Source organism: Equus przewalskii, chromosome 9 (assembly GCF_037783145.1).
Source record: "Equus przewalskii isolate Varuska chromosome 9, EquPr2, whole genome shotgun sequence".
NCBI lineage: Eukaryota > Metazoa > Chordata > Mammalia > Perissodactyla > Equidae > Equus > Equus przewalskii.
In genome coordinates, this window is record NC_091839.1 from 21767996 (window position 1) to 21782419 (window position 14424).

General features: G+C 43.3%; 1 protein-coding gene across 2 annotated transcripts in view; it reads left to right on the plus strand.

The window, feature by feature from the left end:
- Positions 1-14424, plus strand: part of LOC103547832 (zinc finger protein 665-like) — a 36587-nt gene that overhangs the window by 2206 nt on the left and 19957 nt on the right. For both annotated transcript variants that reach the window (XM_070558354.1, XM_070558355.1), the window contains exon 2: positions 8638-9175. The gene's annotated coding sequence lies outside the window, so the exon portion shown is untranslated. The remainder of the gene's footprint in view (positions 1-8637; positions 9176-14424) is intronic.

Consider the following 14424-nt stretch of genomic DNA (forward strand, 5'->3'; position numbering starts at 1 on the left):
CAGGCCATGTTAGACCCTAGCGACCCCAGCTAAGCAAAGAAGATCACCTCTTGGGTGCAGATTCTGGAGGCAGCTGAGCTCTGTGCACACAATTGTGGAAGGCCAGAAGTATGGAGTAGAAATTCAGGAAGTTTTGGGAGGAGTAGTTTTAGCCAGGACTTATGGGCTACTTATATGTTACATAGCACAGGATAATTCTGGGCAGCCAGTCCCAGCCCCTGTGCAGCCTTAGGGACATGTATTGTAGGATGCCCTGAGGGGCTGCCCACTTTCCTATGTGTGCATGCCAGAGGATTTGGGCAGGAAGGAAGACGCAGAAAGGGGGAGAGCAGGGGAAATCAAGTACCCTGGGGGACAGTGTGGGATGGTGGTGGAACTGGTTTGTGCTACAGATTCATGTCCAGGCAGGGCTGAGCTCTGCAGCTTCTTCCTAAGGGCTTGGGGTCAGACTGGATTCTGGTTGGATGATCAGAGCCCTAAATCAGGTAGATGGACCAATTCGCTGCATGTTTGGATCCTGAGAAAGGGGTGCATATGACATAAGACTTCAGAGCAGAAGTGCAGCAACTTGGGCAGAAACCTATAGTAGCACAGTGGGGCTCCCATGGGCAGAGTTTGGTCCCAAGAGGGACAGAGCCACACCAAGGTCCTGTGCACATGCGTGGGCATAGGCACAAAGTGCTGTGTGGTGGCTTGGCATTCAAGTTAGGTACCCAAGGATCCTCCCTCCCTAAATTCCCTGGAGAAGATGCATCCCAAAGACCTGTGCTCAGATGAGGTCTTGCCCTCTCCCAGTGACCCTGATTTTGTTATAGTGCTTGTATTGTCTAATTGTGACCATAAAATTTATGATGCTGTTATCAGGTTTTTTTCCATGATCAGTGAAAAAATGGCAAAGGGGAAAATATATTTATTAATACAGCTTCTAGGTTCTTGTTCAATTTAACAGTCACAGAGACCTCTGAGTTTGGTGACTTAGAACGTCTTCCAGCAGTTAATGATGGCTCATGTATGACAATGTGAGATAATAGAAAATATATTTATTGGTCTCTGTCCCTGCCTGGCCCCTAGCACAGAGCCCTTAAAACCCTTGTAATCTCCTAAGTGATGAGAGCACTAGGAGCATCTTTTGTTCTATTTGGTCTTACCCTGACTCCTGGCACTAAGCTCCAAAATTCGTTGGAATTTTGTGGATGATAGTGTCTTTTGTCTTTTTTTCTAGTGAGTTGAATCTTGGTTGGCTCCTAGATGGGAGATGGTCACCAGAAAGACCAGGCCATGATTAGAAGCTTGAAACTTCCTGCCCCCATCCCCCACCCCACCCCCAATCCTCCTGGTAGAGGAGTAGGGCAGAAAATGGAGTTGGTGATCCATCATGCCTATGTGATGAGGCCTCCATAAAAATCTCAAAAGTATGGGGTTCAGAGAGCTTCTGGGTTGGTGAACACATGAAAGTGCTGGAAGAGTGGTGCGCCCAGAGAGGACATGGAAGCTCCAAACCCCTTCCCACATACCTTGCCCCAGGCATTCTTTCAAATGGCTGTACCTGAGTTATATCCTTTTATAATAAACTAGTAATCTAGTTACTAAACTGTTTTCCTGAGTTCTCTGAGCCACTCTAGCAAATTAATTGAACCAGAGGGAGTCTTATGAATTTATAGCTGCTGACAACCTGGACTTGCGATTAGCATCTGAAGTGGAGGAGGGGAGAGTCTTGTGTGACTGAGCTCTTAACCTGTGGGATCTGAAGCTATCTCCAGGTGGATAGTGTCCAATTTGACTTGAATGGTAGACCACCCAGCTGGTGTCACAGAGGATTGTTTGGTGGGAGAAACACTACCACACATTTGATAATCAGAAATGTCAGAAGTATTATGCGTGTGAGTAAAAGAGAAACACAGGAATGTGTTTTTCCAACTCAGACAGGGACACAACAGAGCCACAATGAAGACACAGGGCCCTTCAATGCCATTCAAAGGGCATACCAAGGTTCTTCGGCAAATTTTTTATCATTAAAGTTTCTAACGTTCCATTGTTTAAATATGATGTGTCTTTATTATTTTTTGAACTTTACTTGGTGTCATAATGTGTAATGACAATGTTGAACTGTACTCCAACTCTCTAATTCTGGAAAATAGCAAAGGTTAAAGAACCCCTCACCTTCACCCACATGTTGCAGGAAATAGCCTATTGCGAGGAACCACGCTTCCTAAGTGACTTCAATAGGACTCATGATAGGCCCCTTGTTTACCTAGGAACAAGACAGATACAGATGCTCCAGAACCCCATCCTTTGTCTCATTAATGTTGTCTCATCAATTGTTTTGTCCACACTGATGAATACAAACTGAAGAAAACCAGAATAGTATGTCACTCCAAAATATGCCACTTAAGCATATTGATTATTTTGAATTAAAGGCACTTAAGAAACAGCCAGTGAGAGAAAGACACTGACCCTCTATTGTCTTCCTGAAAGCAGGAGATCAATCTCTCATGTGAAAGTTACCTTCCTTGTACCAGGAGGAAAGAAGACATTCTTATCACCCGAGACAGGGGATTTGGGGCTGAGAAATCTGTACAAACAAACCTTGTTAAACTAACCCTTATCTTACTACCTCTAACCCAAACCCCTTTCTCTTCTCAATTCTTCACAAATTTATTGTTTTTTGTCTAAACAGTATAAAAGCTTCCTGCTCTGACTACTTCCTCAGGCCTTTATTCTCTTGTGAAGGCTCCTATGTACATGTAAAAATTTAATAAACCGTGTATGCTTTTCCCCTGTTAACTTGTCTTATGTCAGTTTAATTCTTAGGCCCAGCCAGAGACCCGAAGAAGGTAGAGGAGAATTTTTCTTCCCTTACAGAACAATGCTTATTAATATGACTTAATCAAACTTTACTTAAGCTTCTCTCCTTCCCAAACGTCCCTGAGTTTTAGCCTCCTCTGGAACACTGTAATTCAGAACAACCTCTCCATCATAACAGCCCCTCTCACCAGCAGGCAACTTCAGGGTGAAACATTCCCTGATCAATTATAGGTCATGCCACATGCTCATCTACTCTCCGATACCTTTTTTTCCTAGCCTTGCTTACCCCTCTTTATAAAAGAAAAGCTCTTTTCTGTCTGACTTTTGAGACATTTGCAGATCATGTGGTTGGAGCATTCTCCCTATTGTTAACAACCCTTTCAAATAAAACCTCTCTTTTTTTTTTTTAAATTTTTTTTTTTAAGATTTTATTTTTTCCTTTTTCCCCCAAAGCCCCCCGGTACATAGTTGTATATTCTTTGTTGTGGGTCCTTCTAGTTGTGGCATGTGGGACGCTGCCTCAGCGTGGTTTGATGAGCAGTGTCACGTCCGCGCCCAGGATTCGAACCAACGAAACACTGGGCCGCCTGCAGCGGAGCGCGCGAACTTAACCGCTCGGCCACGGGGCCAGCCCCAAAACCTCTCTTTATCTAAGTTCATATTTGTTCTTGATTTGGCAGTGGTAAATATTTCAGTTTTTCATTTGTTCTAGAAAATGTATATTCTCTATTTTTGTGTCACAGGTCTTAAGATCTATTCCTTAGGTCCAATTAGTTCCCTGTGTTTTTCATATTTTTGAATTTTTAATAATTGGCATCTGTTTCTTCATGATATTACAAGGAGACATGTGTCAAAATACTCCTAGGATTGAGGAAAGATCCTTTTTCATTTCTTGTGAATGTATCTATTTTGCTCTTACAATTTTACAAGCAACAAAATCCCTCATGAACAAAATAGTAGTGGTAGCCTTTAGGAAAAATGGAGCAGAGAAGAGCTGTAAACAAAGCTCATTTATTTCATATGAACATATTTTAAAAAGTAGATTGAGGGGCCTGCTCAGTGGCATAGTCATTAAGTTCAGCGTGCTCCACGTTGGCAGCCCAGGTTTGCAGGTTTGGATCCTGGGCCCAGACATACATCGCTCATCAAGCCATGCTGTGGTGGCAGCCCACATACAAAATAGAGGAAGATGGGCACAGAGGTTAGTTCAGGGACAATCTTCCTCAAGCAAAAAAGAGGGGATATTGGTAACAGGTGTTAGCTCAGGGCCAATCTTCCTTACCAAAAAGAAAAACAACAAGAGAATAAGAAAAAAGTAGAATGACATCAGACATTATATTTTACTCTGAAAAATTACAGAACAGCTGAAGTTATTGTTTCCTATGTAGGTTACTATAATTATTACATGCAAAAATAACTAGTGTTTCTAGGTTGGATTTTTGAGATAGCATGCAAATCGTAAGCACAGTTTCAATAAAACACACTGAAATACTGTTACTTGAATTCACATTGAATACACTGTTTCTTTTTAGTATATAATTTTGTACTCCTGAACACCTCAAATTTCACAGGGATCCCTCAATCCCCACTCTACTCTCACTGTGTAAGGAAAGACCACTACTCATCCACTGGACAGCTTTCTTAGGACACTGCCTAAATCAGTATGTACGGGGTGATGACTCAGATAGTATTATCCATGAGGGATGGCTGAGTAACTGTGAAATAATAAGAAATATATATATATTATATTAATCTCTGTCCCAGTTCCCATCACAGAGCTCCTATTACCCTTCTAATTTCCTAAGTGATAAGAGCACTAGGAGCATCTTTTGTCCTATTGAGACAACTCTGGGTAGATTCCTGAATGGCTCCTGGATGGGGGCTGGTCACCAGAAAGATCAAGGTATGATTAGAAGCTTGGAATTTTTAGCTCCCCCCGGCCCATCTTCCAGAGAGGGGAGAGGGGCTGGAAATGAAGTTAATAGTCAATCATTCCTACATGAAAATGCCTCCATAATATCCCAATAGTAGGGAGTTCAGAGAGCTTCCAGGTTGGCGAACACATCCACACTGAAAGAGTGAAGCACCCCAACTCCACAGGGACAGAAGCTCCTCTGCTTGGGACCCTCCCAGACCTCACGCTATGCATCTCTTCACTTGGTTTTTCATTTGTATCTTCTATCATATCTTTTAATAAACCAGTAAATGTAAGTGTTTCTCTGAGTTCTGTGAGCTGCTCTGGCAAATTAATTGAACCCAAGGAGGAGATCATGGGAACCTTCAATTTGTAGCCAAGTTGGACAGAAGTTGTGGGTAACCTGGGGTACTACTTCTTGTGATTGGCATCTGAAGTGGGGTGAGAACAGTCTTTTGGGACTGAGACCTTAACCTGTGGGATCTGATGCTATCTCCAGGTAGATGATGTTAGAATTGAGTTAAATTGTAGGACACCCAGCTGATGTCATGGAGAATTGCTTGGTGGATGTACAGAATAAAACCACTACACATTTGGTGATCAGAAGCGTCAGAAGTGAAGTGTTCTATGTTACTTTTACATATGGAGATACACAGTAGGAGACACAGTAAGGAAGACACACGGTGAGGAAGAACTGGGTTTTCCCTACACAGGAAAGAAAGACCCAACTGAGTTTTTATAATACAGTAACATTATTAGTAAGACAACTCAGCTCTTGTATCTCTTTTGAAGTATTTCTTTCTAAGCTCCTGGTATTTGCTGTGACCAGTTGTTATTTGTACTAAGTAGTTGGGAAGTTGTGCTTAAGAACGTGGTGTCTGAGTTTGCAGGTCCGGGGTTAAATTCTGTTTTTCTCACTCACATTCTGTGTAAATTGGGATTAGATACATAAACCCTGTGGGTCTACTGTCCTTATTGGAAAAATAGTGGTAATTTACCTAAAGGTTTTTTTTTCTTTTAATATTTATAGCACCAAGTTTATTCTTATATATGGTGTGAGGAATAGATCTAACTTTATCTTCTTCCAAATAGCTATATAATTTATCCAAAAGCCTTTATTAAAACCTTATCTCAATGATTTGAATACCACTTTTTTTTTACTGAGGTCATGATAGTTTATAACATTGTGACATTTCAGTTGTACATTATTATTTGTCAGTCACCATATAAATGTGCCCTTTTACCCCTTAGGCCCACCCCCAACCCCCTTAACCTCTGGTAACTACTAATCTGTTCTCTTTGTCCATGTGTTCATTTATCTTCCACATATGAGGGAAATCATACACTGTTTGTCTTTCTCTGTCTGGCTAATTTTGCTTAACGTAATACCTTCAAGGTCTATCCATGTTGTTGCAAATAGGACGATTTTATCTTTTTTCTGGCTGAGTAGTATTCTATTGTACATATATACCACATCTTTATCCAATCTTCAGTTGATGGGCATTTGCATTGCTTCCACATCTTGGGTATTATGAATAGTGCTGCAATGAACATAGGGGTGCATAAGTATCTTTGAATTGTTGATTTCAGGTTTTCTGGATAAATACCCAGTAGCGAGATAGCTGGATCATATGGTATTTCTATTCTTAAGTTTTTGAGAAATCTCCATACTGTTTTCCATAGTGGCTGCAGCAGTTTGCATTCCCACCAGCAGTATATAAGTGTTCCCTTTTTTCCACAACCTCTCCAACATTTGCTATTTTTTATTTTGGTGATTATAGTCATTCTAATGGGTGTAAGGTGGTATCTAAGTATAGTTTTGATTTGCATTTCCCTGATGATTAGTCATGTTGAACATTTTTCCATGTGCCTGTTGGCCATCTGTATAGCTTCTTTGTAAAAATGTCTGTTCATATCCTCTGCCCATGTTTTGATTGAGTTGTTTCTTTTTTTCTTGTTCAGTTGTGTGAGCTCTTTATAGACTTTGGAGACTAACCCTTTGTCAGATATATGATTTGCAAATATTTTCTCCCAGTTGGTGTGTTGTCCTTTTGTTTTGATCCTGTTTTCCTTTGCCTTGCAGAAGCTCTTTAGTCTGATGAAGTCCCACTTGTTTATTTTTTCTTTTGTTTCCCTTGTCTGAGTAGACATGGTATTCAAAAAGATCCTTCTAAGACCAATGTCAAAGAATGTACTGCCTATATATTCCTCTAGGAGTTTTATGGTTTCAGGTCTTACCTTCAAGTCTTTGATCCATTTTGTGAATGGCGAAAGATAATGGTCTATTTTCATCCTTTGCATATGGCTGTCCAGTTTTCCCAACACCATTTACTGAAGAGACTTTCCTTTCTCCATTGTATGTTCTTAGCTCTTTTGTCAAAGATTAACTGTCCATGGATGTGTGGTTTTATTTCTGGGTTTCCAATTCTGTTCCATTGATCTATGTGCCTGTTTTTGTACCAGTACCAGGCTGTTTTGATTACTATAGCTTTGCAGTATATTTTGAAGTCAGTGAGTGTGATGCCTCCAGCTTTGTTCTTTTTTCTCAGGATTGCTTTTTTGTACACATGAAACTAATATAATGTTGTATGTCAATTATACTTCAATAAAAATTATCAGTGGTAGAAATTATCAACCTTAATTAATATAATTAACAACGTATAAAAGCAAAGTTGAATTTATTCAGGAATAGCAGAGGAATTGCATTTTGGGACAAGCAAACTATGGGTGAACCAAAGAGGTAAGTCCAAAGAGACAAAGGGAAGGTCAACTTTTACAAGGTATTTAGGGAGAAATTGGGAAGGGTTGTTTTGAATAAAAGTTCATTGGAGAAGAACCAGAGTTAGAGGTTGTGATGGTTTCTTACTGGCTGCAAGCAGTGGCTAGTGCATTGTCTTGGGGGCAGGAAGGGATCTTCCTTCCCTAAAAGCAGGGGAGATGAAATTCCCATGTGAAAAATGTCCTCCCCTTTACCAGAAGAAAAGTAACATGCTTATCATCACGGATAAGAAGTTGACATGAAAACATTTTATACAAAACTTCTATACAAACAGACCTTGTAAAAATACTTGTCTTCCTTCTTGCTGGTTATGTAGGCTGCAAGAGTAATACATGGTTGAAAGCTCCCCTCTCAGGGCTTCCTGACGCATTTAATAGAGGGTTTTCCTTTATTTTCACACAGTGAAGTTACTGGATATTTGATAATCTAGTTTTACTTTCTTTATGGTTCGTATTAAAGAGAAAATACCTCCTTACTAAATGCCCTTAGAAATATTACAAAATTGATTATTCTTTAGGTGAAAATATATCCCAATGTCTTCTAAAGACTATATATTTCACAGGCTTTGTTATCCACACCTGACAGAACATTCAAAAATAGATAACAAATAAAAGAGCTAAAATATATTACAACTTTTAAATAAAAAATAAACTTCTAATTACTTTCAGAATGAGCGTAGGGTGAATCTGAAATTCCGTTATATTTAGATATTGATTTAAGGATATTGTGATGTAAACAAGTTTATCTCAAAGGTATTTGAAGGCAATTCATCTCAAGTGTGGAAGAGAATAACAATTATAAAAAACTTGCAATTTATAACAATTCTTTTAAAGTTATTGTTCTTTTTAATGCAATTGTTAGTGACCTAAACAATCACATGCCTTAGTCCTTCACGCCTCATACCCCAGGTCTTGTCCCTATGAAAGTTTCTGGAACTGAGCACAGTGTTGAGTTCGGCAGCCTTACTGAATGGGAAATAGAATTCTGTTGGGTGTCTGTAGGAAATTGCCCATTCTACCAGGGAAAATTTTCTATTTCACATTTTAGTTTGTAATCCTTACAAACCCTAACCCTAACCCTAACCCTAACCACTCCAGTTCTTCTTTAATTAAACTCCTTAAATTGATTCTAATTGCAGGAAAGTTCCTGGATCCAACCATCGACCCTCCACCGAGATCCCAGTTCCCAGACCATTGAACTGCTTCAGCCTGGCTAGTAGGACTCCTGGGCAACCGCTGGCAAAACAGCTTTTGACTTAAAAACCGTTTTCAACTTAAGAGGAAAACGTCTTAGTTTCCAACATAACTGGCCAACACAACTCTAAGCTTTTACCTTAAAACTGTTAGCGTTAGTAACTAAAAATAACCAGGAAGCAAAGCGGCTCCACAGGCCACGAAACACGCTCCAGCGTTTCCAAACCCGGAAGAGACGACTTGGGAACGAGGCGGGGGACGCACAGGCCCCGCCCCTGAAGCCCCGCGTGCTCCGCCCACAAGGCCCCGCCTCAACCACTCCCGGTCGCGGCGCAGGCCACGCCTCTCTCCGCGCCCCGCCCCCTGACGGTCGCGCCCCGCCCAGGCCCCGCCCCCGGCCCGCCCCGCTTCTTCCGCGCGCGCGCGCGCAGTTTCCCGCAGACCCGGAAGCGGGAGAGCGGAGCGAAGGTCCCTCTGTGGAGCGTGAGTTTCTGTCTTTCCAGTTTAACCCTGGGTTTCGCAGTCCTCTCTCCTCCACACCTGGGGTCTCGGGGTCGCTGCGGACCTTAAAATCTCTACACCCGCCTCTCCACCTCAAGTAAATTCAGACGTCGCCGTGAGAGGCTGGGGGGAGGCGGGGAGCTCTTCTCTTTCGGTTTAAAGCCCCTGAGGCTCGTCCGTCCTTTCTGCCCTCGGTCCACGTAGACACCGCCTTTCGTGTCTTTTTCCTGCTTTTAAATCCCTGTTCTGACCTGTCCGCCCGCCCCGCGCCCTGTACAGTCCTCTTTCGCGAGGTGCGTGTATTCCCTTCGCGTCCCCCAAGCCTCGTCCTTCTCGGCCCCTGGGGGCAGCGCTGGCCGCCCAGCTCCGGGAGAGGCCCCGCCGTGTCCCGGGTCCTGGGATTCTGGAGACCCCACGCTTCTCTTGAGACACCCTCCCCGCCCCCTCCTTGTTTCCTCCTCCAGCGGGTGCGTCTGCTCCCCAGGCCTCTTCTTCCTAGTCACCCCTTCCCCTGACCCCGCGTTGGGGAAGGTGACCTGGGCCTGCTGTTTGACACCCAGTGTTCTTCCGTCCTAAATTCCACTCCAATGGAAAACGTGCTCTTCTGGGAGGCGAGCGTCATATTCCTTCGCCATCCCTGTGAATTTCTGGGCGAGGGACATCTGGAGAAACCGAGACAGAGAGGGGCTGAGACAGAAATAGAACTGAGAAGGAGAAAAGAATGAGTGAGAAGAGATGTCAGCTAGAGGATGGGTGAGGGCCTTGCAAAAGGACAGTGAAAGGAGAGTGAAAGAGAGTAAACGGAGAAAGTAGCAGGTGGATAAAATAGAGAAGTTAGAGAAAAGCGGATCACCAGGGTGATGAAGGTGAGGAAGATAGGAGAGGGGCCCTTGATGAGCGGTAGGCGCGGGGACAACAGGGGTGAGGTACTTCAGACAGAGGGCCAGGAAGAGATGATAAAAGAGTTGGAGCTATGGCTGACAGAGCCACCTGGTGCTAGGACAGAAAGGACCAGAGGTGACAAGGAGAGCAGAATAGCAGAGCAGAAAGTATAGCCACCTGGGGGTGCCAGAGAGTGAAGACCAAAGGAGAGTAACAGGGAAAGAACTGGGAGAGCAGAGAGGGAGCAGGGATGGGGGAAGAAACAGGCAGAAATACATGGAGATTTAAAACAATCAGAAAAGTTTGGGAGAAAGAGCAAGAAGAGGGGAAACAGGTTGCAGAGTGGGGCGGACCAGATGTGAAGGAAGGAATACAGAGAAGAGCAGAAAGAGCAGGAGAGTAGAGAATAAAAAAAGACAGAAAGAGAGTGAAGAGAAAGAAATGAGGAAATAGATATACAGAATGAGAGAGGAAAACACATCGTAGTGAAGAGATGGGACCCATATCCAGATGAGTTGATTAGATATGATTGATTAACTTGTGATATATTGGTTCATGACTTTATAATCTAAGAATTTAAAATTTTGCCTAAATTATGTAAATGAGGATGAGAGTTGCACAATTCCTCTCTGTAAAGCTTGCATATTTTATAGTTATTAGTATCAGAAGATAACTTCCCTTTGCAATCCCTATTCAGCCAGAGGGCAATGACTTAACTGAGTCAGCTGCGGGTCACCCTCTACCCTTTGCGTGGGATGGGGGAGGGTGTGTGTGTTTGGTGGAGGGGAGTGGAACAAGAAAAGACTCTGTCACTATTTGGTGACATATACATTTAATTCATTAGTCTTTTTGTAGCTTGAGATAAATCTTAGTTCGTTCCATTTCTGCTTTCCTACAAATAATAACTTCTGAAATAAGCTTTGGTGGCCTCCTGTAATCAACTCATCATTCTTTTCTAAATATGATAGACTCTCAATATTTTTTACTTTGACACTAGAATTATTTAGCTTTAAAAAAATTAAAAATTGTTTCCCTTTTAAATTTTTCCTGGTTTAAATTTCTCCTCTTTATCTTCTATATTGGAAATGTTCTTTGGTAACTAGTGAATAATTTTAGACTATTTCAATGAGGACTTGGTAATGATGTCAATGATCTTTTATCTTAACGGTCAAAACCTAGTTTAACCAGTCTAATATTCAGTTTTCTTCCCTTTATGTGATCTGTTAAAATAGTGAGCTGTGAGCTACCAAGTAGATGTTCCCCTCAAGTGCCTCTTGTCTGCTCTCTGCAAATGTTGAAGGATGGCTGGATTGAGTTGGAACCTTTTTCCAAAAGAGCGTATCTATTTGTGATGGAGAAAGTTGCTCAAAAAAACAAAACCCTCAATAAAGGTGAAATTAAAATTAAAAGAATTGCTCAGAGCTTATTTCTACACCTGACCCTTTTTCAGCGTTTTCCGCACTAATAGTTACGTTTTTGCAATTCTGTATTTTAAAAATATTTTAGTGTGATTTTCTGGAACAGAGGAATTAAGAGCTTGGGATCAGTGTGATCAGACCTTGAAGGAGAAGTTTCCTTAGCTCAGGCATGTGAAAGATGGCCCTGGTATTTTAAATGGAAAGATGATAAGGACAACCTGCCCACTGGTCCATCCAGCCACCATTTCAGAATTCAGGTACAGCTACTTCTGTTCACTCAACTCAGACCTTGGAAACGTCTCCCTCTCTGGACCTCAGTGAACCCATGTGTAACATGAAGATGAGAGACTAGACCAGAAGCTCTGAGTCTGAGCAACACTCATCTCTGAAATGATTGGGCAAATTGAGTGTGTGGCCGTTCTTCTTGGAGAGAGTGCCCAGTTGTAATTAGAATTGTAAATAGGTCCTACTCCTCCAAAAATGAAAAACCAAAACACCAGCATGAAGTCCGGGACATAGGCTCAGAATTAGGGAGACCATTGTGACCTGTCTTTCTCAGCATTAAGGGTAAACTTGAAGGGAGATTGTCACTCCTTGGCCTCTGCTGGCTCCTCACTGTGGCTACACAGCCCTGTATCACCAGGACGCCTGCTAGGGTCTCCAGCCTCATCCTGGGAGCTTACCGTCTTCTCATGGCTCACTCTGCCCCAGTCACGTTTGCCATTTCTCTGTTCCCTAACACCACACCTTTTCTGTCTCAGATCTTTGTTCCTGCTCTTACCCTCTGTCCCTGAATCGTCTTGGCTCTGACCCTTTCTCCCCCTTCAGGTCTAGGCTCAGAGATGTTTCCCCACCCCCTCCCACCCACCATCTAAAGCTCCGTTGACCCGTCAATCTCTGTCACCTTACTCAAGTTTTCCTGCCTCCATATCAATCACCTACATCTAAACTGTCCTTCTCTATAGATTATTTTGAGTCTTTCCTGTTTTCCCTCCATTGGAGGGCGCACAGTCTCTGTCTCCTTCCCAGGACGGCTGTGGCACCTTACTTTCGGGTTGTGTTTAGACAACCGGGGCTGTGGTTTGGGCTGAGTCCGCCTCAGGAAGACCTCGAGGCTAGGGCAGGTGATGAGGATGATTCCCTTATTTGTTCTGGAAATTGCATCTCTAATTGATATAAACCTCCTGTGGCTACTTATTTGCTCAAAATATGAGCAAAAAGATGTACTGAAGCCTGAAAAGCTCTCCAGAACTGGTGTCCGCACACAGTCGGCTGAGATGTCTCCATATTTAGCCTGCTGTGTCCTGTTCCCCTATACCTCCCAGATCTTCCAGGCTCTGCATGTCCAGGCACCAGTTGCCATCTTGGGCAGGAGCTTTACCTTCCAGCAATTCATCTGCTCTGAATAAGGGATAATGATTTCACTTTGGTAAGGATGGGGAGAAGGTCAGGAGCCTAAGGGGGTGTCAAAGAGGCCCCCATTAAAGAGCTAGGTTGTCTTGAAATTTGCTGTGAGTGGGGAGAACAGGAAACAGTGAGATCTGGGGCCTCGCTTTATTTGTGGCGTCCTCACTGAAGTCAATCCAACTAGTCCACAAATGCCTTTAAAACTGGACTCCACAATCTCCCCATTTGCTGGCAAGTTTTACAGGAAGGCCAACTTCTTGATCTCCACACTGAAGGCCCAGTGTCGTTCCATTTGCAGCTTGTGTCCATTCCTCTTGCAATGCCTGGTGCCTCTGTCCCTTTGCCTTTTAGCCCCATTTGCTCATGCATGCATGGAGAAGAAGTAGAAAAATGGGGAACACTGGACAGGAGCAGGAGGGTTGTGGAAGCAAGTGTGGGCCTCTAGATGAGCCCAGTGAATGGTGTGTGCACCTGTCCCAAGCATAGTTGTGTGATCAAGGGGTATGGGGAACAGTTGGAAAGGGACGTCTCAGGCCAGGCTGGAACACCTGGAAGTGGGTTTATGGGTAGTTGTGGGGCTGAATGGATTGGTTTGGGGTGCCACAGTATCTTAGCTCAGGTTCCCTGGGACAAGGATGCTGAGACTGAGGTTTGCATGCATGGGTTTAATTGGGAAACTCATGATCACACCTGAGAAGGAATGAAGGCAGTGGAATTAGGCAGAGAGAAATATTATCCTGCATTGTAGTTAGAACCAAGGCCTGAGCTGAGCCCACACGGAGCTCTGGCTGCAAGAGAATGGGTTCCTTGGTCCTGAGGGGTGGATCCAGGGGGTGCCCCACAGCATCTACTCCACAGGGTGACTTCTCTGGGGTCTTTGGGGAGAGCAAGAATCATCGTGCAACCCACAGAGTAACTGTAGGGAAAATCAGGGATCCTTTTATAGGTTACCTTTGGTATTTTGGAGTATTTTGAGTTTCAAGTGAAGAAAGTTTCAGATACATTTTGGAAAATACAAAAGAGAATTTGGAGTGTTTCCTTGGAAGATGTTGGGGTATCGTTGGAACATTTGCATCACTGCGGACATCTCTCTTTTATTAGTAGATTTTGGAGGTGACCGTGTTGGGCTGGGGTCATTGTGAATGAAAATATAGTGTCTTGGATCTGATGGGTCCTTGGATGTCTTCATGTGGATTATTCCATCATGAATGCATGAGTTATTAGGGTTTGGAATGTTTTCTGGGATTTCATAGCAGTATGGGGGGATCATTAAGGAGTGTCTGGGGAATGTATTGAACCCCTGGGTTTGTTTGAGTCCAGATGGGAAACAGTGGGTCCTAAGCCTCAGATGGCAGAAGGTTTTCATTAGGGAGGGCCTGCTGGGGGTGGGTTTATGGGTACAACTTGAGAGGGGCTACAGGGGCCTGTGACTTAGGGAAAGGTTGTTCCAAGAATCAGAGAGCCATCAGCACCACAGGGACCTACAGCACCGTAGCTTGTCTTTGGGAAGATGCAGCTGCCACT